Source organism: Cervus canadensis, chromosome 6, assembly GCF_019320065.1.
Source record: "Cervus canadensis isolate Bull #8, Minnesota chromosome 6, ASM1932006v1, whole genome shotgun sequence".
In the NCBI taxonomy this organism is placed as follows: domain Eukaryota; kingdom Metazoa; phylum Chordata; class Mammalia; order Artiodactyla; family Cervidae; genus Cervus; species Cervus canadensis.
In genome coordinates, this window is record NC_057391.1 from 68,312,701 (window position 1) to 68,336,554 (window position 23,854).

The 23,854-nt window shown below is 47.5% G+C and overlaps 1 non-coding gene across 1 annotated transcript; it reads right to left on the reverse strand.

Moving 5' to 3' along the window:
* Positions 1 to 23,252: 23,252 nt before the first annotated feature.
* Positions 23,253 to 23,354, reverse strand: LOC122444407. Its single transcript, XR_006270250.1, has one exon. It is a non-coding gene; the product is annotated as a U6 spliceosomal RNA (small nuclear RNA).
* Between the last annotated feature and the right edge of the window lie 500 nt (positions 23,355 to 23,854).

A 23,854-nucleotide genomic window follows, 5' to 3' on the forward strand; every position in this document is an offset into this window, starting at 1 on the left:
GGCTGCTCCTCAGCTGTCAGGTTGCCAAGCCCCGAGCGTCTCCTGGCTCCATCTGCAGCAGGAAATAGGCCTGACAATTGTTCTTCCAGAGCCGGTGATTTTTCAATATGTATTTGTATGGATCCCACCCACGCTTCGTCTCCCAAACCCCAGCTTGTATTCAGCTCTTGATTTACTAAGCACGTACTACAAGCCCAGCTCTGTACTCAGCATGGTGGGTGGGGGGTGGGCGAGGAAGGGAGGGGGCAGCAGGGAGGGGACAGAGGAAGCATCTGACACGCTCTCTGTTAGGGGCTTGTCCTCTAACCATAGCGACAACCACACACTCAGAAAGGGAGATCGCCAGCCAGGGTGGCTTTGTTTGGCTATAGGTCACATACATGGTCCAGATAAAAACTACCATGTGGGTTCAGAGGAAGGTAAGATAAACAGGGCCAGCATGTGTGCTGACGGTTCTGTCTGCCCCTACTCATGCGCAGGGCCATTCTTTTCCCTACTGGGTGCTTGGGACTGACCGCCAGAGCCTGCATTGCCTGGCCTTGGCCCTCCTCTTCCACTTGGGCTGGTGGAACCACAGACAGGAGACAGGGGGCAGAAGGAAAGTGAGGTCTGGGATCTAGCCACCCTGTTTCCTCCCCATCTTGTCCTCCTGTCTTGTCGACTTTGATTCTGGTTTGGCTGGTTCTTCTAAAGCTGTAGCCTCTGGGAGGTGCAGGATGGTCTGGCTTCCTGCTGTCATGGGTCCCCGTGGTCCCTATTTGGTTTCCATCAGCCTCCTCACACCTCTGAAAATAGTTCCTTTATTCTTCAGAGCTCACTTCAGTGCGCTGGGACCCTGACTGACAAGCCAGCTTAGGGAACCCCCTCTGAGCAGAGCCTAGAGCTGGGAGTCTGAGGATGAGCTTAAGTCAGGTAAACAGAGAGGAGAACAAAGGGCTTTCCAGGGGGAGCACAGCCTGAGCTGAGGTGCCAGGGATAACCTGGGGGGAGTTGGGGAAACTGCCTGGACAGGCGTGAAGGTTGGAAAACCAGATAAAGCATTAGCATGGGAAGCCCAAGACCGCCAGGCCAAGGCACATGGGCTTTATCTCTGGGCTCCCTGGAGCTACTGGATGATTATGAATTATTTTATCATTAAATTCATTTATTTTTAACTGAAAGATAATTGCTCTACAATATTGTGTTGGTTTCTGCTAAATATCAACATGAATCAGCCATCAGTATACCTATGTCCCCTCCCTCTTGAACCCCCTTCCTGCCTCCCTCCCATTCCACCCCTGTAGGTTGTTACAGAGCCCCATTTTAAGTTCCGAGTCACAGAGTGAACTCTCATTGGCTGTTTTACATACGATAATGCGTATGTTTCCATGTTACTCTCTCCATACGTCCAACCCTCTCTCCCCTGTTCTCTATGTCTGTGTCTCCATTGCTGCCCGGCAAATAAGTTCCTCAGTACCGTCTTTCTAGATTCCATATATATGCGTTAATATCAATATTTGTTTTTCACTTTCTGACTTACTTCACTCTGTATAATAAGCTCTAGGTTCATCCACCTCATTAGAACTGACTCAAATGTGGTCCTTTTTATGGCTGAGCCATATATATGTATATGTGTCACATTGTATATATGTGTCACAGTTTCTTTATCTGTTCATCTGTCGATGGGCATCTAGGTTGCTTCCATGTCCTAGCTGTTGTAAATAGTGCTGCAATGAATACTGCGGTACACGTGTCTTTTTCAATTTTGGTTTCCTCAGGGTATGTGCCTGTAGTGGGATTGCTGGGTCATATGGTGGTTTTATTCTTAGTTTTTTTTTTTAAAGGAATCTCCACATGGCTGAGATTATGAATTAAGGAGGCAACAGTTATACTTAAAAAAAATTATTTATTTATTTGGCTGTGCCGGGTCTTAACTGTGGCACGTGGGATCTTTAGTTGTGGTATGTGAACTCTCAGCGGCAGCTTGTGAGATCTAGTTCTCTGACCAGGGCTCGAACCTGGGCCCCTGCATTGGGACTGCAGAGTCTTAGCCAGTGGCCCACCAGGGAAGTCCCTTAGTTTGGATAAATACTATTAATTATTTTGTTTTGGTTTCTAGTTTTTCCTATTGTTGATTTTACTGTCATCATTAATAACAGCTAATATTTTTTAAACATACTTATGGGTTGAATTCATTTGTTAAAGTTTTAACTCTCAGCACATCAGAGCATGATTTTATTTGGGGATAGGACCTTTACAAAGATAATAAAGCCAAAGTGAAGTCTTTTAAGTGGGCCCTAGTCCAATAGGACTGGTGTGCTTATAAGACAGAAAAATTTGGACACAGAATCATGCATAAAGGGAGGACAATGGGCAGAGACTCAGGCAGCAGACGGCTGTCTGCAAGCCAAGGAGAGAGCCTGGGACAGATCTTCCCTCAGAGTCCTCAGACAGAAGTAGCCCTCCTGATACTGTGATCTTGGACTTCTAGCCTCCAGAGCTGTGAAATAACCAATTTCTGCCTAAGCGACCCAGTCTATAGGACTTTGCTAAAGCATCTCTAGCAAACTGATGACACTCACCATGGAAAAGTTGTGTCCTGATCTGTTGTGAGCAGTCCTGTGTGCGCAAATAGCAAGTTATTAATATCACAGTCCTTCCATGGCAGCCCTTCTGTTTCAGCACACTTTCTACTGGGCTTCCCTGGTTACTCAGGGAAGAAATCACTTGCAATACAGGAGACCTGGGTTCAATCCCTGGGTCAGGAAGAACCCCTGGAGAATTCCCATGAACAGAGGAGCCTGGCAGGCTACAGTCCATGGGGTCTCAATGAGTCAGACACAACTGAGCAATTAAACGCACACACACACATAACACTTACAGTCCTGACACTTTTCCATGATTATCAACATATCTATTTATTGAGTCTCTATTATGTACCAAGCTGTCTTCCAGAGTCGGGGAGAGAAAACTCCTTATGGCCCTGGAGCCGACTTTCAGTGTTTCTGTATTTGTTTCTTTTCTGTTTCTGCTCAAAGAACAGGGCCATGAGTTAATGACACCTGAATGTGGTTAATGTGGGATGAATGAGAATGAAACCAGGATGACAGTGGTGATGCCCTTGCCCAAGGTCAGTGCATGACAGGGCCAGGAACCAGATGCTGCAAATCAGATAGGCTGAGCCTTTGGATCACTATTGCCCACTCAGTAATTCCTCTCAAACTGAAGGGACAAGGGACTTACACCACAAAAAGGAGCAAGCCTCTTTAAAAGTCTTTGTTAATGCCTGAGGTATGTAGGTTTTTATTTAGTGCACAAATGCCAGGACTTCTGCTCAGAGGACTTGTTGTGTTCAGTCGCTGAGGCAGGTCCCACTCCTTGTGACCCCATGGACTGTAGCATACCAGGCTTCCCTGTCCTTCAGTGTCTCCTGAGCTTGCTCAAACTCATGTCCATTGAGTCGGTGATGCCATCCAACCATCTCATCCTCTGTTGTCCCCTTCTCCTCCTGCCTTCAATCTTTCCCAGCATCAGGGTTTTTTCCAGTGATCTGGCTTTTTCATCAGGTGGCCAGAGTATTCAGCTTCAGCATTAGTTCTTCCAATAAATATTCAGGGCTGACTTCAATATTAGGACTGACTGGTTTGACCTCCTTGTTGTCCAAGGGATTCTTAAGAGTCTTCTCCAGCACCACAATTCAAAAGCATCAATTCTTGGACTGTCAGCCTTCTTTATGGTCCAACTCTCACATCCATACATGACTACTGAAAAAAACTATAGCTTTGACTATACCCACCTTTGTCTGCAGAGTGATATCTCTGCTTTTTAGTATGCTGTCTAGGTTTGTCAAAGTTTTTCTTCCAAGGAGCAAGTGTCTTTTAATTTCATGGCTGCAGTCACAACTTAAGAAATGTTTAATAGAGAGGGAGTGACCCATATTTAGACTTGCTGAGGAACATCCATTCCAGTTTCAATTGCACTTATGTGTGTCTTAAGAGAATGCTGGCCTGGCCTGGAGGCCAGCAGTAGCTTCTGATGGGTGTGGGCAGCTGCCTTCTAGATGACAGTTCACCAGGACCTCTGGCCATTGTGCGAGAACAGCATCTGGTGGGGAGTGGTGGTGAAGGCAGGTGGTGGGCGGTATGACCAGCTCCTGCTTCAGTTCACAGCCCTGAAACATGTACTTTCAGCTGCATTCTCTGTTGGGGGCAGAACAGAAAGGGATAGAAGTTACCAGCTTGTTGGAGACCCAAGATGTGGAACAAAGGAAGCAGATCCTAGATGCTGAGAGAGTCCTTCCACCCCATTTGCTGGGAATTCTCACGGGTGTTGTTTCCCCATCTCCCTCAGCCTCACCCACTCTCTTAAATGACCCAGGAGCCAGGTCTCGTGCCTTCTTTTTGGGCCATGAGATCATAAGCATGATCATTGTGATGGTGTAAATATACTTTGGTCACCCTGACTTCTGCCAGATGTGGAAATTCTCAGTCCACAGCGTGGGGTTGTAGAAAGCTAATTTGCTCATGTATCAGGCCACACCAGCCCCAGGAATTGCTTCTGAAAGGCTGAGAGTGCTGATCTGGAGTGATGGTCAGTCCCCCACACCAGGCCCTGAAATCAGAGAGGCCAGGCCTGCTGCTCAAGGTCCAGCACAAACCCTCAAAGAAACTGGGTGCTGGTCCCAGGCCGCCTTCTCCTCTCATGGTCCAGGGGAGACTGCATGTGGACAACTGTCATCTGCCCCTTCTGGTACCGTGTCAAGCATATAAGTGATTTGTTCACTAACTTCTTTTTAACTACAGTGGCTTCTTGATTACCCCATAATAATGCCCCTCACACTCCTAGTTTGTTTTTGTGGGTGGATGGGGAGGGTGGGGGATGGCCAGGTGCTGGGAACTGGGCACAAGCATGGGTTGGTCCAGGGGGTGTATTGCCCACGAGAATGTCATCATCTTGTATGTTGTGGCAGAAAAAGCTGGGAACCAAATGTCTTTCAGATTGTTCGGAGATGGGCTTCTGGAAGACCCATTAACAGAATGTTTGGAAACCAGCTTGGAAATTTTGACACATTGTCACTTTCATCTGCTAAGCAGCTTACAAACATTCTCCCGCTCCTTCCCATGACTCCCTCCAACTTCTTTGCTTCAGCCCAACTGTCTGAATTTTCCAAGTGAGATCACAGACCCAGAGGGGGCTGGCTCCGAGCTCTAGGAGGGTGTCAGGGGTAGATGCCAGGTTTGGGGGCAGTAGCTATTGGTCCTCAGGAAAGTCCCCCATTTTGCTGTGCTTTTTGTGAATGTTAAAACCCTGTCCATCACAAGGCAACTAACCTCTAAATTCCTCAGAGCTCTGCCTCATTTGTAGGAGCAGTCACAGTCACTGTGTTGTGCTTAAGACCGGGAGCCATCCTGGCAGGGTGGCTGGTGGGGACCTGGCTGGTGGGGTTGCAGACTTTCCTGGGGATGACTCCTGGTGCCTCTAGGAATGTAGATGAGTTCAGGCCACTTTACAAGCATGAGATAGGGATCAGGGATCAGAGCCACTCTCTGATATTTTAGGGTATGCTCTTGATGGGCAAAGCCCAACCTGAAGGGTTGTTCTCTTCTCTAGGAAATCTGAGCAACTCCCTGCAGGTTCTCCTCCCCTCTGACTTTTGTTGAGGTGGCCCTGAGGAGGGTCTTGGGTCTGCCCACCTTCTATTGATCACGAGCAGGAATCCTTCAGGGGCATGCATAAGAATCTCTTTGCCAGGGCTGGGGAGGCAGCCAGGGAGTTAACTGTCTCTCTAATGCATGTGTCTGCGTCTGCCCAGTGAGAGGCATGATGGATGCCCTGGGCTCCCCAGGGGGCAAAGCTGAAGGCTGAACTGAGGTGGGAAAGAAAAGCAGGTTTGTAAATAAACAAGGGCAGAGTCGGAGACCCAGGGCTTCTCCCCTGCCGAGGCTTTCCGGGCTTCTGACGAGGGGAGCTCCTGAAGGTCCCTCTGGGGCAGCTGGGGAGTCAGTTATTGTTTTTGGATTTCACCGAGATGAGCTCCAGATGACTTTCCAAGGGCTGGTTTCACAGCACATTTGCTCCATCTGAGCAATCACTCTCTGCGGCAGTTGGATTTCCATTCGGCGTTTACCTCGTGTGCCTGGAATCAGGACTGTCTGCCTCCTTGGGGTCGAATCGTCTTATTTTCTTTGGGGCTTGGCCAAACCCTTTCCACCAGCCTTGGTTCCATCTAGGCATTTCCATTTGTGTGTGGGCAAGACCAGACCAAGTTCACAGAGGTCTCCAGAGCACAGGGACATTGCCCACTCCTTGTAGAATATAAAAAGTGAGGGAGAATTCATCAGATCTTTTAATTTCACACAGAGAGATGTTTAGCTACCATGGAAGACAGCAAAAACCAGAATGATGCCCAGCTTAGGAAATACCTTGGTCTCTGCCAGGGTGCTTCCTGAGGAGCCAGGACAGGCCTCTGGAGGATGTATGATGGGACCCCCTGAAGGGGAGCAGGCTGATGGGCAGCACTGTATACAACAAAGAGAACCCTGGGGTGTGCAAGGGGCAGGGGCCAAGGTGGAGTGGTGGGGGAAGGGGGAGGCGGGGCTACGTGTAGACTGACTGAGCTGTTTCAGGGACCAACCGGATGCCTGGGACAGAGACCCAGGAGACCTGGCCTTGAGACGCTTGCATGTTGAGTGGTACCAGAGGTTCATTGGGTTCCTTTGTCTTAATGATCTCACTTAAAATTTTTTCTGATATTTAAAAAAAAAAATTTTTTTTTCTGATATTTATACTTTGGTAGTACAGAGAAAACTAGCCCCTGAAGTCAACATACAGGTCATGTTTTTCACTCAAGGAAATAAATCTGTTCCCAGCCTTGATGCAAAGGGTCCTTGGATGTCTAAGTTGTTTAAGTGAATGGCAGCGTGTTCTCTATGACCTGTACTGACCAGTGTACCGGCTGTTAACCTTGTTCTCATGCGTTTCCTCACCAGGTCACATGTCCGCCAGCAGGACTGAGTCCTGAGATTCCCCTATTTAGCCCTTCATGAGCCCTCTGACCTCTCTCATCTGGCCTCACTAATGTGGTCAGGGCCCACCTCTGCTGGTTTCTTGTGCCCTCCCCCAGGGCTTGGCATGGGGACAGGGCCATGGAGGGTGCCTTCCATTCACATGCTGCTTGAACACACTCCCTTATGGTGGCTTGCGGCCCTCCCAACCCCACTGCTTCCTCCAGCCTCTCCACATCTACCTTTCCGCCCTCTTCATGTCCCCAAGAAGAGCTGTGCTTGATTACCAGCTCAGGGCATCTACCCTGCGGAGCAGTGCATCCAGTCTCTGGAATCAGAGCTGAATGCCAGGCCCATGTCTGCCACTTATACCTGTGTACCCTAAACTTATTTCTCAATCTCTCCTCATCTGTAAAAACTGAGGATCAATGCTTCCATGAGTCTTAAATTGTCCTAAAATGATAGAATCTGGTCTTCTTCAGTTCAGTTCAGTTCAGTTGCTCAGTCATGTCCGACTCTTTGAGACCCCATGAACCACAGCATGCCAGGCCTCCCTGTCCATCACCAACTCCCAGAATCCACCCAAACCCATGTCCATTGTGTCGGTGATTTCATACAACTATCTCATCCTCTGTCGTCCCCTTTTCCTCCAGCCCTCAATCTTTCTCAGCATCAGGGTCTTTTCAAATGAGTCAGCTCTTCGCATCAGGTGGCCAAAGTATTGGAGTTTCAGCTTCAACATCAGTCCTTCCAATGAACACCCAGGACTGATCTCCTTTAGGATGGACTGGTTGTGATTCCCTGCTGTCCAAGGGACTCTCGAAGAGTCTTCTCCAACAGTTCAAAAAGCATCAATTCTCCTGGGTGCTCAACTTTCTTTATAGTCCAAACTCTCACATCCATACATGACCACTGGAAAAAACCGTAGCCTTGACTAGACGGACCTTTGTTGGCAAAGTAATGTCTCTGCTTTTTAATATGCTGTCTAGGTTGGTCATAACTTTCCTTCCAAGGAGGCAAGCATCTTTTAATTTCATGGCTGCAGTCACCATCTGCAGTGATTTTGGAGCCCCCAAAAATAAAGTCAGCCACTGTTTCCACTGTTTCCCCATCTATTTCCCATGAAGTGATGGGACCAGATGCCATGATCTTAGTTTTCTGAATGTTGAGCTTTAAGCCAACTTTTCCACTCTCCTCTTTCACTTGCATTAAGAGGCTCTTCAGTTCTTCACTTTCTGCCACAAGGGTGGTGTCATATGCATATCTGAGGTTATTGATATTTCTTCGGGCAATCTTGATTCCAGCTTGTGCTTCCTCCAGCCCAGCATTTCTCATGATGTAATCTGCATATAAGTTAAATAAGCAGGGTGAGAATATACAGCCTTGACGTACTCCTTTCCCTATTTGGAACCAGTCTGTTGTTCCATATCCAGTTCTAACTGTTGTTTCCTGACCTGTATAAAGGTTTCTCAAGAGGCTGGTTAGGTGGTCTGGTATTCCCATCTCTTTCAGAATTTTCCACAGTTTATTGTGATCCACACAGTCAAAGGCTTTGGCATAGTCAATAAAGCAGAAATAGATGTTTTTCTGGAACTCTCTTGCTTTTTTGATGATCCAGCAGATGTTGGCAATTTGATCTCTGGTTCCTCTGCCTTTTCTAAAACCAGCTTGAACATCTGGAAGTTCACAGTTCACATATTGGTGAAGCTTGGCTTGGAGAATTTTGAGCATTACTTTACTAGCGTGTGAGATGAGTGCAATTGTGTGGTAGTTTGAGCATTCTTTGGCATTGCCTTTCTATGGGATTGGAATGAAAACTGAGCTTTTCCAATCCTGTGGCCACTGCTGAGTTTTCCAAATCTGCTGGCATATTGAGTGCAGCACTTTCACAGCATCCCCAATTTTAGAGAAATTTAAAAAGAAACAAATTCCTTTCCACTGGGGTTTCTCTTAGAGTTAACAGGGTTGGGAGCCCTCCCAAACTTTTTCTTAGAGATGTCATTGTATCTAAGAGAAGCCTGCATCCAAAATGAATTCTAGGAGAAAAAGAACAGAAAGGAAGAAGTTTGCCAGGCGCGCAGCAGGAAGCGCTTAAATGCAGTTCTGTTTGCTGTGCTCTGGGTGTCTGTGGGCCGTGGGGCTCAACGTCACTCATTCAGGGATTGTGATGGTTGATTGTTCCCCGACACTGGCTTTTACTATGATGGGAGGTGGCCTCTGAGCCTGTGCCTCTTGCCTTCATTCATCTTATCTTTTTCTGTCTGTGCTACATACTAAGTCACTTCAGTTGTGTCCAACTCTTTGTGACTCTGTGGACCGTAGCCCACCAGGCTCCTCTGTCCGTGGGATTTCCCAGGCAAGAATACTGGATTGAGTTGCCATGCCCTCCTCCAGGGGGTCTTCCCGACCCAGAGATTGAGCCCATGTCTCTACATCTCCTGCACTGGTGGGCGTGTTCTTTCCCACTAGCACCACCTGATGAACACGGTTTGGTCTTTCTTCAAACTCTGTTTCCGTGTGCCTTTCTTCTGACTCCGCGCTCTAGATCCTAACTGGAAGGCACTCCCCCCACCTTGGGGGAAGGATTGTGTCTTAGGCTTTGGAGGAAGAAGTTGGCAAAATAAGTCTGTCTTTTCAATGCTCAGGTCTCTCCACTACCCCAAGATCGTTGGTTGGGAAAAAGCACTTCAGTGTCTGGAAAGAGATCATTGCCTTAAGTATTAGTTGCTCAGTCATGTCCAACTCTTTGCAATCCCATGGACTGTAGCCCACCAGGTTTCTCTATCCATGGGATTCTCCAGGCAAGAATACTGGAGTGGGTTGCCATGCCCTTAGAGGATGTGAAAAGGAAATTTGTGGTTAGAAATAAGCGTCTATTTTCTACCAATGAGAGCACCACTGTGCTTAGGCATCATTTTCCAACAAAAATGGTTTATGTGTGAAGTGCCTACACTGCTATTACTCAGGGAGAGATGCTCCAAGGCCTTCTCAAGGGAAGATCCAGGAAGAGATTGCAAAATCCAAAATGTGATTTCTTTCGTGCAAATGGTGCCCAGTTCTACAAACTTGCATTGCTGTAGACTACCAAAGTTTATTTGCTTGAAACCTACTAAGAACTATTAAGCACTACTAAGCTTCTGAACTACATTGCTTCATAATATAAAATATAATGCAATGTGAAATACTTACATATTAAATTATAAAATAAAGATGCATGAGAAATAGGCGTTATATATAAAAAATATAGTATAAACTCGTGTGTTCAAGTTTATAATGTTTTTATAAAGTGAATGAAAAATTCTTGTTTATTCCTCTAATTTTTTAAAAATAATTATTGAGTTTTGCATTTTTTCTTTTCAAAAGGGGGAATGGGCAGAGGGGCTGTGGGGACTTCTGCCAGGTCTAAGTTGGCCATAGTCAAAAACGTTTGAGGGTACCATCCAGAGAAAGGACACTGCAATTAATTTCCCCCAGCTTCCTCTTTTTTTTTCCTCAGAGTGGTTTGAGAATTAATGGTTGGACAATGAAGTATTTCTGCATCCCCACACAGGAAATGGTAGAGAAGTTCTAAGTGTGATGGTGTAAACATATTATCATCTGAGACAGAAATAGTTGCCTAGTCCACCCAAAGGTACAGTGAACATATGGGTTGGTTGTCTTTTCATCTCCATTTACTATCTGCAGTTTCCCTTTAATAAAAGAACAGAGAAAAGAGAACTAATCCAGCAGTTTAGGCTTCTGGTCTATTATAAGGAGAAGAAAAATTCAAAGACAAAAATCAGTGTGGAATATTTTACTCACAAGCTTTTAGAAGATACATATAAACAGAGATCAAAGGAAGGCAGAGACACCAGGAGACGTGGTTGATTATATCCTTCCAACAGTGGTAATTGTGCCTCAATTTGCAGGGAAATAGGTTCCCTTTCACAGACCTGATGATGTGAGCTGTGGCCGAGACTGGAACACATCCGGCGCATCCCAGAGCTCCAGCATGGGGGCTTTAGTGGGCTCTGCCGTGTTCGTAGTGAGCAGGGCCCGGCCCGCCCAGCGCTGCACGGAGTTCCAGGGGGAGTCGGTGTCTGTGGCAGGATCTGGGTCCGCCCAGCTTCTCATCAGCCCAGAGGCAGAGCACACAGAGAAACACAAACACTCCACATGCAATGGCAGTGCTTTGGATCTACATTTTTTTGGTTATGAAATGTACATTTATTATACTAGAGTTGGAAAATTCTAAACCATATAAAGACTTCCCTGGTGGCTCAGATGGTAAAGCGTCTGCCTACAATGCGGGAGACCTGGGTTTGATCCCTGGGTCGGGAAGATCCTGAGAAGGAAATGGCAACCCACTCCAGTACTCTTGCCTGGAGAATCCCATGGATGGAGGAGCATGGTAGGCTATAGTCCACGGGGTCACAAAGAGTCGGACACAACTGAGTGACTTCACTCACTTACTCAAACCATATAAAAAAGAAAATAAATATCATCATAATCCCTGTACTCAAGAGTAACCACTGTTGAAATGCTGGTCCTGCTTCTTTCAGTCCTGTGTGTATATGTATATATGTACATCTACATGCAGTCAGACATCAACCAGGATTTCTCAGCCCCTCATGTTTCTGAAGAGGCTCAAGCCTGCTGCATGTTCTCCAGAAGCCCAAAGTCTTTCCTAGTGTTCTGGAAATTCCAGGAGTCTCATGTCCTCCAGATCACCTCAGTCTCCAAGCATCTGTTTCTGCAGCCATTTTAATTGCGTTGTTCTGCATTTCATGAACCTAGATGAATACTAAGTCTTTCTTTGGATTTCCATCCCAAATGTCCACTCACACAAAGCATTTATTGTTAAAATGGACTTTACTGAAAATGGCAGGTGGGGCAGAGTTAGAGTTTAGCTTGTAACCGCAGTAGCACCTACAAATGGAGCGCCAGGCATCTTTGTGCCCTGCAGGCAGCCCAACACTACCCCCTCCCGCCCCCCACCCCACCCCCCACTGTGGGGAATGTCTGATTCTGGGGTTCTGGGACTCATATCTTCAGCTCTCTTCTCCACCTTTGGTTCCATACCCCCTTCTCCCCCACAAGTCAACATAGCCCCCCAAACCTCCTGTCGTTTTGCACTTTTCAACACCACACCCTCAAGTTCTCTTTCCTAATACAAGGGATTTGTGAATTAATTTTCTTAAACAAGGACCTTTCTTCTTCCAGTAACTGTTAGAATAACAAAAATCTTGAGATCATACTCTATATACATCTTTATTCTGCCTTTTTAAATTGACCATTACATTTTTAGCACTTTCTCTGTCACTAAACCCTTAATGACACAGTACTTCATTAAATAGATGCATTCATTTCACTAGTCTGCTATAGTTGGGCAGTCTTTGCTTTGGGGAAATTTATAAAGCAGAAGTGATGAGCTCAAAGGGGTGTGAATATTCTTATGGTCTAATACTAATTACCAGATTGCCCTCCAGAAAGGTTAGGTCAATTTGCATACTCCCCAGCTTTAAAGGAGAGTGTCAAGTGACATAATTCTTTAAATGATTTGCTAATTTGGCACTGGCTGTGTGAGAGACTATTTCAGGGCAGCAAAATGTCTGGTCACTCAGAGCCTCAGAGAGCCTGAGGCATGGAGGGAGTTCTTGGCCTGGCTGGACTCCAGGACCCCGGGTTGGGTCCACAAACCTCTCAGGACCTCTAGTGCCACTGCCTCACCCAGGCGAGGACACCCACTGCCTCGGGTAACCCAAGCAGGCCCTTGCCCCTGCCCCCTGCCCTTGGAGAGGTAACATTCCCCCGGCAGCTCCCTGTCCACCTCGGATATGCTGCCCTTGGCCATGCCTCCCAGCCATTCCTCAACAGAGAAGGAAGGCATTGGGCACTCCACCTTCTCCCTGGCTCAGCGGGGAACAAGGTTTGAACCCACCAAACTCATTTCTTTCTCCCTCATTGGAGCTTGAACATGATTAAGAGCATCAGCTCCCCTATCGCCGTCCTTCCTGTAGAGTGTTTCAAGGGCTCTGCTTTTCCTTCCCCTGAGGTCAGAGGGCTGCCAACAAACGGAGCCTTGGAGCTCATCTTTCCTTTCCACATCCCTTTCTCTCCTTTCTGGAGGTGAGAGCGATCCAGGGAATCTGAGCCCTTCCCCCCTTCACGGTTAGGACAGTGGTAAGTTGCACTTTTCCCACTTAGCAAAGCACCCGTGTGCACAGGCAGCCACGACACTGGCCATCCAGGCTATTTTTAAACAGACTAAAAATACTGACTTACCTCAGAGGACTGTGCCGAAAGGGCTTGTTTAGGTATCGGATGAACCTTTACAAATATAAAATGCTTTGCGTCACCCTGCTTTTAACGCCCACCGTACAGGTTCCTCTGCCGGGAGCCAAGCAGGAAGAGAGTTGTAAACTCAGGCTGGCGAAGGGATGAGGGTGCTGGGCAGACTGGGTTTCATGCTGCTCTGTGTGATTCGGTCTCTCTAGACTCTGGACGACCCTGGGGCAGACCCTGAATTGTCAGGCTCAGAACAGGGCTTGACACACAGAAAGCGCCCAGTAAGTGTTGGTTGTTGGCTGGGGCTGTGCAGATGATGGAGGCCAGCTGCCAGAGATGCTGTGATCTCTGATACCCTTGTGGAGCCCAGGCACACCCGTGTCCCCCTCCGGCCCCAAGTCCTTCCACAGAGTCCCCGGACCCGTCCCCACCTTGCGATATCAGCTGCCCCAGCATAAGCCTTGGCTGTTGCAGAGCGGAGGAAGGTCAAGTGCTCTTCTGTTCCAGGTCAGGCCCTTTGGATTTAACCTTGAGGCAGAGGCTCAGCTGCCCTGACAACCCACAGCTCCCTTCTGCAGCAGCACCTCCCGCAAAGGTAGCTCGGCACGTCCTTGGCTGCCGGCTTCCCGGGGCGATAAAAATAGCTGAGGCCCTGCAGCTGCTGAATGATGAGTTCTGGAAGGAGATGATTGATTCTCACAGCTGAGCCCCGGGGTCAGTGAGCACTGTGCAGGCAGAGGGGCCTGGGGTGAAGGCAGGGCCCGGCCCTGGGCCGCTATAGATAGAGCTGTTGACAGAGGGATCCAGGCTCTCTGCACCTGAGGGGAACACAGTCAGCTAATTAAGAGGAACTGCAAAGGGCTCTTGTGGAAGGCAGTCCATGCACCATTTTCTTTTAGGCCACAGTTGACTTTTTTTGATAAGTGCATCATCTCCACACCTTCATGTGGGACAAAGTTCCCACCAGGGCAGGAGCTGTTTCCAGGGAAAGTGATGAGGTGGTAAAACAACAGGAGCCCGTCTCCCCTGAAACAATGCAGAGGAGCTGGCGGAGCTTATGAAACACCCTAGGGACACTGATGTCAGGCAGCTCCCTACGGCCTGAAGTCACCCCCTGCCCCTCCCTTAGGCTGCAGCAGGGCTCTGCTCGCCTTGCCAGGGGCCTGGGCCTGGGCCATTGACCTGGGCTGCTCCGGTTCTTCACGGTGATCTAAGGTGAACTGTGCCCACAGGGCTCCTGGCCGCTAACAGAGTAGCTTGAAGCCAGGTCCCACATCGTGAAGCTGCTGGGTTGTGCAGAAGTAAACAGCTGGACGGTGATGTTGCACAGCTGGAGCAGATCTGGACGGTCCAGAGATAGGGCCGTGTGTATTTACAGTGCACGCTCTTCAGGCAATCTATAGCTCAGTGTGTTCTGTAAAGCACCAATAATAAGATTTCAGAGACAGAAGGAGGGAGAGAAGAAATTGCTGGAGGAGGGAGAAATGAAGAGGCAAATGTGAAAGAATATGCTTTCCCATGAGGTTATTAAAAAGACGATGAGTTGATGAGGTGGCCAGACACAGAAGATCATCCAGACGGCCGCGCCCCAGGAGAAGATGTAGGACTGTAATCAGAGCAGAGGGCTGGGAGGGACCAACTGGTTTCTGTGAAAGAAATGAACAAAAAAAGACTCTGCAGAGACATCTGGGTTAGGACCACAGGCTGGAAGGAGAAGGGATCCTCTCTTTGTCTTTCATGCCACCTGTTGGGTATCTAGGTGTGTCTTTGTCTCTCTGGAGACACAGGAGTCGCACAAACTCACACAATCCCTTCCTAACTGTTCTTTGCTCAGAGGTGGGGTTGCGCATGCTAAGTTGCTTCAGTAGCATGTTTTGACTCTCTGCAACACTATGGGCTGTAGCCCACCAGGCTCCTCTCTCCATGGGATTCTCCAGGCAAGGATACAGGGAGTGGGCTGCCATTTCCTCCTCCAGGAGATCTTCCCGACTCAGGAATCGAAACCACATCTATGTCTCCTGTATTGGCAGGCAGGTTCTTCACCCGTAGTGCCACCTGGGAAGTGCAGAAAAGAAATTTCAGAACAGTAAAGAAACAACCCCAGGGGCCTTCCCTGGTGGTCTAATTCTTAGGATTTCACCTTCCACTGCAGGGAGTGCAGGTTCGATCCCTGGTTGGGGATCTAAGATCCTATATGCCTCACACTTAAAAATCCAAAAGTTAAAACAGGAACAATACTGTAACAGATTCAATAAAGACTTTAAAATGATCCACATTAAACAAACAAACAAACTAACTAACTAACAGGAAAACAACTTCACAGGTCACCTCCAGGTCTGTTCCTGGCATTTGTGGGGGACAAATGGAGAGTCCTTCTCTGCCAAACCCACCTCTGTCCACACAATGAGGGGCCTCCACACACACACTGTATAGACACCCCAGCCCAAGCTCTGGCTCTCCATCCCACCAGAACATCACCACTTGGCCACTGCCTGGGGCCAGGATTGTGCACATGGGCTATCCTTTGGAGGTCAGACCTGGGAAGAACACACAGGCTAAGGCCATTTGGACCTGGATTTCCAGGTTCCAGTTCCCCAGAACAAGCCTAGAGGTGGGGGAGGAGGTGTCACTGGATCTAGGTGGATACATCCTCTTGGTCACACAGACTTTTCATTGCCTCATGGAAAGTGGTGTGATCCAGGAAGGTGAAAATGGGGCCCTTAAAGTGTAGGGTTGAAGGCAGGAACCCCAGTTGCTCAAGTCTAACTGGTACTGAGTACATCAAACTGAAGCTGTCCAAAACAGGATGAATTTCCCACCAGATCTATTCCTCTCCTTGTATTCTGCCTCCATGCCATCTTCCTCCCCCGGGGAACCCTGAGAGCCCAACTCCTTCCCCGTCTCTGAAGCAGCATTCAGGCCTAGGAACTCCAGCTCCTCCAGAATCTTCCTTCTCTTTCGGCCCTTGGCTACAACCCAGTGGGAGGTCTCACTTGTGCCTGGACTGATTTCCTGGTCTCCTGGCTTGATCTCCTCCCATCCTATTTCCACACTGCCACCCCAGCAGTTTTTCCCCAGGGTGAGTATGACCTCTCTACCTTCTGTCCTACTTAAAGCTCTTCAGGGGCTCTCTGTGCCAACAGGATTAAATCCAAGCTCTTCAACCCAGCACACAAATCTCCCTCTAACCCTCCTCTGCCCTCCTCCTCTCTCCCCCGGCCTCCAGTTCTCAGATTCACTCACAGTGAGTACAGTGCACCCCTTCTGACCTCCTTGCTCCTTGCTCATACCGCTCCTTCTGCCTGCAGTGCCCTTGCTTTGCAGCCTGGTCAATGTGTACATTCTTTCTCCCAAATGGTAACCTTTTCAATGCCCCCTCCCATCTCTTTCCACCCCAGGTAAAACCGATCCCCTTATCTGTAACTGAACTGATGCTCACAGCATAGCAATTAACACATTTTCTGCTATTTACTTGTTTACAAGTCCTTTTTTTCCCTAACTAGCCTGTAAATTCCTGAAGGCAGGGGCTAAATCTTCTTCTTGACATCCCTATGCTTGGCATGGGACCATGTGTTGAACTGGAACAGAAAAGCATCCCTGTGATCAAAAATCCTCATCTTTACCACTGCACCACCTGGGAAGACCTGCTGCCACAATCGAATTGTGTGTTGATGTGCCTATATTACTTGCTTAGTTTCTACCAGATATCATATAGAACAATTCTGAAACAATAGGCAGGAACTGATCACAAAGTTCAGGCGTGCATTCAAGACAGGGATGAGTCCATAAAAGGAGTCTTGCTGAGAACCGTTGGCACCGCCAGCAGCTGGAAAGGCTCTCGGAGCCTGCAGAAGTTCCAGGGCCATGGGCTTTGTGTCCCAGGTGCCAGGGTCATCTCAGGACGAAGGCCAGGTCAGTTACTTCGGCAACTTGGCTCTGCATCCACTTCCTCCAGTAGGGGCTTCTTCCTTACCCTTGGAAGGGGAGGGAGGGGGAAGGGTAGACAGGTATGAAAGCTACTCAGGCAGTCAAGACCCAACTGCACATCTCATCCATCCATGATACCTTGAATTTGGTAATGCCAAAGATAGAATCATGAGCAAGACACAGTCCTGCCACTGAAGGGCCCATACTCAGCTTGGAAGACAGGGAAATAAACCAGTGGTAACCGTGGAGCAGAACACCTGCCAAGAAAGGGTGAAATACTACGTGAATGAAGGACCCTGAGCATGCCCTGCCCGCCTCCTTCGTATGACTCCTGGTCCTGTGTGATCTTCGCCTCATTCTTTTCTATTGCAGGGGCCTCTGTCCTTGCTCACCAGCCTTCTCTGCACATGTCACCCCCTGCTGGCCCCTTTTCATCTTCCAGCTTCCACGGACTATCATTCCTCACAGAGACCTTCTTCATTGTCTAGCCTATGGCAACTTCTCCATTTTATCCCTTGCCATTTGCTTTAGGCTTCTTGTTTATTTCCTTTAAAGCACTTACCAGGTGTGACTATTTCATTTATTTAAATGTTATCTCTTAAATCTACAACAGAATAAGCTCCAACAGAGGCTGCATCCATCTTATTTCCTCTTGTATGAACAGCATCTGGCACATAGTAGGGGCTCAAGAATCATTTATGAAGCAAGGGAAGGAAAAAAGGACTCTTGTGAATCCTCTAGTGTGTGATGGGGGGAGATGTCACGTAAGGCTTCCCAGAGACAGGACATTTGAACAGGGCCTTGAAGCATCGTTAAGTGTCTGCCAGATGGCAGGACCGTCACAGGTGTACGAGCAGGGATACACGTAGTCCATCTGGGAGGGTAGGGAGGGGTGCGACCACTGTTGGCAGTCTGTCCCTTTTTGTGTACAGCCACTAACTGATGCATGGGGTGAGGTAAACTATTAAGTCTGTTTTGACACATAGACCTCTTTGGCAAGCCCACTGAATTCAGCACACGAGTTAAACAAATGCAGCACAGCTGAACAATTAGAACTCGGGGAGCTATACTTGAGGGACCCAACAAGGACAACAAGGACACTCAAGTGACCTCAGATGATTCCGAAACCTGGGAAAAATACCCCGGCAAGCCCAAGTCATCTGATCATGAGACTCATCTCCTGATCGCCTCTGACTGCTTACAAAGAGCTGGCCAAGGACATTCCAACTCTTCCAGGCCATCAGGCCAAGTTCCCAGGGACAGCTAGCCACTCAGCTCTCTCCCCCATCACACCCAAGGGCTGCATCCCATCGGCTGGCAGACACCTGCCCCAGAGCCAGCAAAACCACCACCACCTCTGTACGGGGCCAGGGGGAGAGGCTGTGGTTGCCAGAGCCCGGTGATTTATGACCTCCAGGCTCACCACCAGCACTGATGCCAAGTAGTGGCATCTCCAACTTCCCCAGGCATGGTCTCTCAGTTCCAGTGATTTATGGATCCCGAGGGGGCCAGTCACTTTTTCCTTCTCCTCTTTCTGCACCCTCCTCCCAGGACAAACAGGTTTCATACCCTGTGGACCTATTGCGTGTGGTGAAAAAAAGAGGCTCCATTGGCCCATGTCCTTTCTGCACCTGCTGTCAGGGGATGATGGCTGTTGATGGGCAGCCACATCCATTTCGCTGGCATTTCTTCAGCTCTTTGTGTGGTGCCTGGGCACCAGCCGTCGTGTTCTTTCTATGGCTTTGTCGGTTGCCAGGATCCACTTCCCACCTGTAACAGGCCTGGCTCAAGACTGTGAGGTTGGGTTTTCTTTCTGTCCTTCTTTCTCTCTTTCCCTCCCCCATCTGTGTGTGTTAGTTGCTCAGTCATGTCCAACTTTTTGTGACCCTGTGGACTGTAGCCCACTAGGCTCCTCTGTCCATGGGATTCTCCAGGCAAGCTTACTGGAGTGGGTGGCCAGTTCCTTCTCCTGGGGGATCTTCCCGACCCAGGGACTGAACCCTGGTCTCCCACATTGCAGGCAGATCCTTTACTGTCTGAGCCATCAGGAAAACCCCTCCATCTATAAGAATCCATAAATCTTAGCTTGATTTCTTGGCATGAAGACCCAAAGCATCTGAATTTCCTTCCATGAGAGTCGAGCAGTCATAGAAATTGCTGTCAGCACTGCCCTTGAGCCGCTGGTGCCCTGAACCTGCTCTGTTTGTGCTGTGCAGTGAGTCTTGAACCTCTTTCCAAATCACGCCTTTACTCCAAGCACTCACAGGGGAACAGGAAAATGGCACTCTTGCATTGCTCTTGGGTTCTATCAAGGCAGTGGCATCCTTGGGATCCAGAGTGTGGAGAGGCACAGTCAAGAGCGAGTGGGAGGGAGGTGGGGGAGCACCTCGCAGAGTCGCCGGCTTGGAAGACCATGCGCGCATGCTCAGTCCCTTCAGTTGTGTCTGACTCTTTGTGACCCCATGGACTGTAGCCCACCAGGCTCCTCTATCCATGCGATTTTCCAGGCAAGAATACTGGAGTGGGTTGCCGTGCCCTCCTCCAGGGGATCTTCCTGACCCAGGGATTAGTCTTTTGTCTTCTGCATTGCAGGCGGATTCTTTATTGCTGAGCCACCTGGGAAGCCCTTGAAGGCCATAGTTCCTTGGCAAAGAATCATCACTCTCTTGAACCTGCAGGGGATATTTGGGCATTTACCAGGTAGAGGCCGGTGTCTGCAGGAAGTCACAAGCAAAAAGCAAGAGCAGCCATTCAGTGAGATCGAGCCCTTTTCTCTCTGCTGCGCACTGGCAAGTGGAAGCAAGGGTAGACAGTCCAGCCCCATGGCGCTCGTGCTAACCCTGCGGCTGTCCCTCTGTGTTCTGCTCAGGAGAGCTGACCTAAGCCAGCCCCGTTGGCTTCCACCTCCAAAGGTGGCAGGCAGCCGCAGGACATGTCCGGTCTCAAGGTGGGGCGTGGGGGTGGGGTGCCAGGGCTGCTTCTCCAAGTGCACCAGGCTGCTGCATGTAGCTGCCTTCCCTCTGGTTTCTGCTGGCCTCCCCAGCCTCGAGGGGCCTGCCTATACCCCTTTCATCAGCAGAGCCAAACGAAGTGTGGGCTGGAGACTGGGATGCTCTGGGGCCTCGTGGGGTGTGGGGAAGGTGTCCACAGTGCTTGATCCAGGAGTCCCTGCTCTCAGGATGATGGTATATTGTGTGTGTGTTCAGTCATGTCCTATTCTTTTGTGACCCCATGGACTATACCCTGCCAGGCTCCTCTGTCCGTGGAATTCTCCAGCCAAGAATATTGGAGTGGGTTGCCATGCCCTCCTCTAGGAGATCTTCCCGACCGAAAGATTGAACCCACATCTCTTTCATTTCCTGCATTGGCAGGCGGGTTCTTTACCACTGCACCACCTGGGAAGCCTGAAGGCATATTGTGGGGATTAGTAATGTATGATATCACTTTGGAGTACTTACTGACTCTCAGGGACTATGCTAAGTACTTTACATCATCTCAGTGAATCCTCTCAACAACTTGTCAGGAATGCCTTTTTTTCCAACTTTCACAGATGAGGAAACTGAACTTCCTGAGAAATAATTATCACACAACTAGTAATTGGGAGAGCCAAGAATTCTACACGACTCCATTTGCTCATGTGCTTAATAAATTATACTGCTTTCCATGAGGGTTTTTAAGAATTCATATATTTAAGAAGCACTAGGTAAATTAGTCAAAATTCCAAACAATAGTTAAATCTAGGATGTTCAGATAAAGCAAGTAAATTTCCAAAATGTAAGTTGAGACAAAGCAGAAATACCACCTACCCCTCTGACTCCCAGGACGATTCTAAGGCAGCCACCAGCTGCTTTGATTTCCTCTGCTCCTGGGGATGGCAGGGGGAAGAGGCACTTAGTATAACCTCTCAGCTCCTCCTGGACTTACCTGGTTGGGATGAAACCTTGAGAGTAGACTGCCAAGGACCCAGACATCTTTGGGGCACCGTTTTTCTCCCTACCACATACAGGTTTTCTCATTCACTCCTCATGGTAGCCACATGAAGTATATATTCTTGTTATACTCATTTTGCAGATGGGAAAAGTGAGGCTTCCATTTACGTGACTTGCCCAAGGTCATTGTTTCAGTCTGCGTGAGCTGCTCTAACAAAATACCATAAACTGAATGGCTCAAACAATAAACATTTTTTGCAGTTCTGGAGGCTGGAAAGTCCAAGATTAAGGAGCAGGTAGACCCGGTATCTGGTGAGAGCCTACTTCCTGGTGTGCAGATGGCTGACTTTTTTTTTCCATTTATTTTTATTAGTTGGAGGCTAATTACTTTACAATATTGTAGTGGTTTTTGTCATACATTGACATGATGGCTGCCTTTTTACCCTATCCTCACATGGCAGAGAGAGGGATAGAGAGATCTCATGTCTCTTTCTCTCTTTGTAAAGGCATTAATCTCACTAGTAGGTCCCCACCCTCATGACCTCATCTAATCCTAATTACTTGCCAAAGGCCCCACCTCCAAGCAGCTTCGTACTGGGGATTAGGGCTTCAACATCTGGATTTGAGACAGAATATTTGGACACAAGTGTTCAGTTCATAGCAGTCACATAACCAGGAAGTGTCAGAGCCAGGATATGAGCACAGATGATCTGACTCTGTTATATTCTAGTGATATTTTCCCATAAGTGATATATGGTCTTCTGTAGCCTATTTTTTAAAAAATTCAAGTGGAGTGCACTTGCTTTACAGGGTTTCAGGTATACAACAAAGTGGTTTGGTTTTATATATATATGTATATATACACACATATATACATATTTGATTCTTTTTCATTATAAGTTATACAAGAGTTTCAATATAGTTCCCTGTGCTATACAGTAAATCCTTATTGTTCATCTATTTATGTATAGTGGTGTGTATCTGTTAATCCTGTACTCTTAACTTATCCCTCCCCGCCTTCCCCTTTTGTTGTTGTTGTTCAGTCGCTAAGTTGTGTCCAACTTTTTGTGACCCCATGGACTGCAGCACGCCAACCTTCCCTGTCCTCCACTATTTTCTGGAGTTTGCTCAGGTTCTTGTCCATTGAGACAGTGATGCTATCTAATCATTTCATCCTCTGCTACCCGTTTCTCCTTTCACCTTCAGTCTTTCCCAGCATCAAGGTCTTTTCTAAAGAGTTGGCTCTTTGCATCAGGTGGCCAAAGTATTGGAGCTTCAGCATCAGTCCTTCCAATGAATATTCAGGGTTGATTTCCTTTAGGATTGACTGGTTTGATCTCCTTGCAGTCCAAGGGACTCTCAAAAGTCTTCTCCAGCATCACAGTTTGAAAGCCTATTTTTTAAAAATTCCATAATGCATTTTGACCATATTTCTTTATGAATAAATAAATATCTACAACTTCATTTTAATGACTGGATCATGGATAGGATGAGGATACAAAGGGTAGAGTCCAAATTCTTCTTCATGATACTCACGATCTTATTGCTTTATATCTTTGTAAAACAAAGATAATAGCAATAATACCTACCATGTGATATTGGAGACTGCATGTCAATATGATTTGCAAATCATAATTTTCTATATAATGTAAGTCATAATGATCATTGTTATTATTATGTACCAGGGTGAGGGGACTCTCCACGGGTTGGAGTGCTCTGGGGAACAGAAGTGCTGGTTATCTGGATGTGCTCCAGCTTTTAATCAGCTGGAAACCCTTCTACTAGGGAATTGATGAAGTCTTTCCCCATTGCATTGGTTCTTCATTGAATGGAACATATTAGACCAAGAGTTAGCAAACTGTTTTCTCTGAAGGGCCAGAGAGCAGATATTTTAGGCTTTATTTGGGCCATATTGTCTCTGTCATTACTGTTCAACTCTGCCATTATAGTGTGAGGACAGCCACAGACAACAGATGTGTGGCCATGTTCCAATAAATCTTTATTGTGGACATTGAAATTTGAATTTCATATCATTTTTTATTATTTCAAACAGAATTTTTCCTTTTTTTTCAATTGGGGGATAATTTAAATATTGTGTTGGCCTCTGCCATACATCAACATGAATCAGTCACAGGTATACATATGTAAAAATATGGACCATTTCATGAATTGGCATGTCATCCTTGTGCAGGGGCCATGCTAATCTCTATCGTTCCAATTTTAGTGTATGTGCTGCCAAAGAGAGCACTCACGTGATTTTAACATCACAGAACAGTATTCACAAAACAGTATTCTTTTGACTTTTAAAAATCATTTAAGACTACAAAAACATTTCTAGGCTCAAGGGCTATAGTTTACCAAACTCTGAGTTAGATTATCAAGGGGCAGTTTTTTGTTTTTTGTTTTTTTTCCCATGGAAATGCATTTCGAACAAACTTGTGTCAGAGTCACTGAGGAGAAGAATTCTGTTAAAGGTGCAGCTTCCTGGTCCCCACACCAGACCCACTGAACCAGATTACGAACGAAATCACCTGGGTACCTGCAGATTTAGCAGATTCTCCCAGGTGATTGTGAAATACATTAAGTGTAGGGAGCCATTTTAGCTAAAAGGAAACCAAGAGCCTTGGTAGAGAAGTTTTCAATTTTGGCAGGAAAATGAGGTCAACTGACAAAAACAAGTGTTTCCTACCCAGGCAAGTTCTTTTGGGATATTTTTAAAGTCACTTGGATTCCCCTATTTATGAGTTG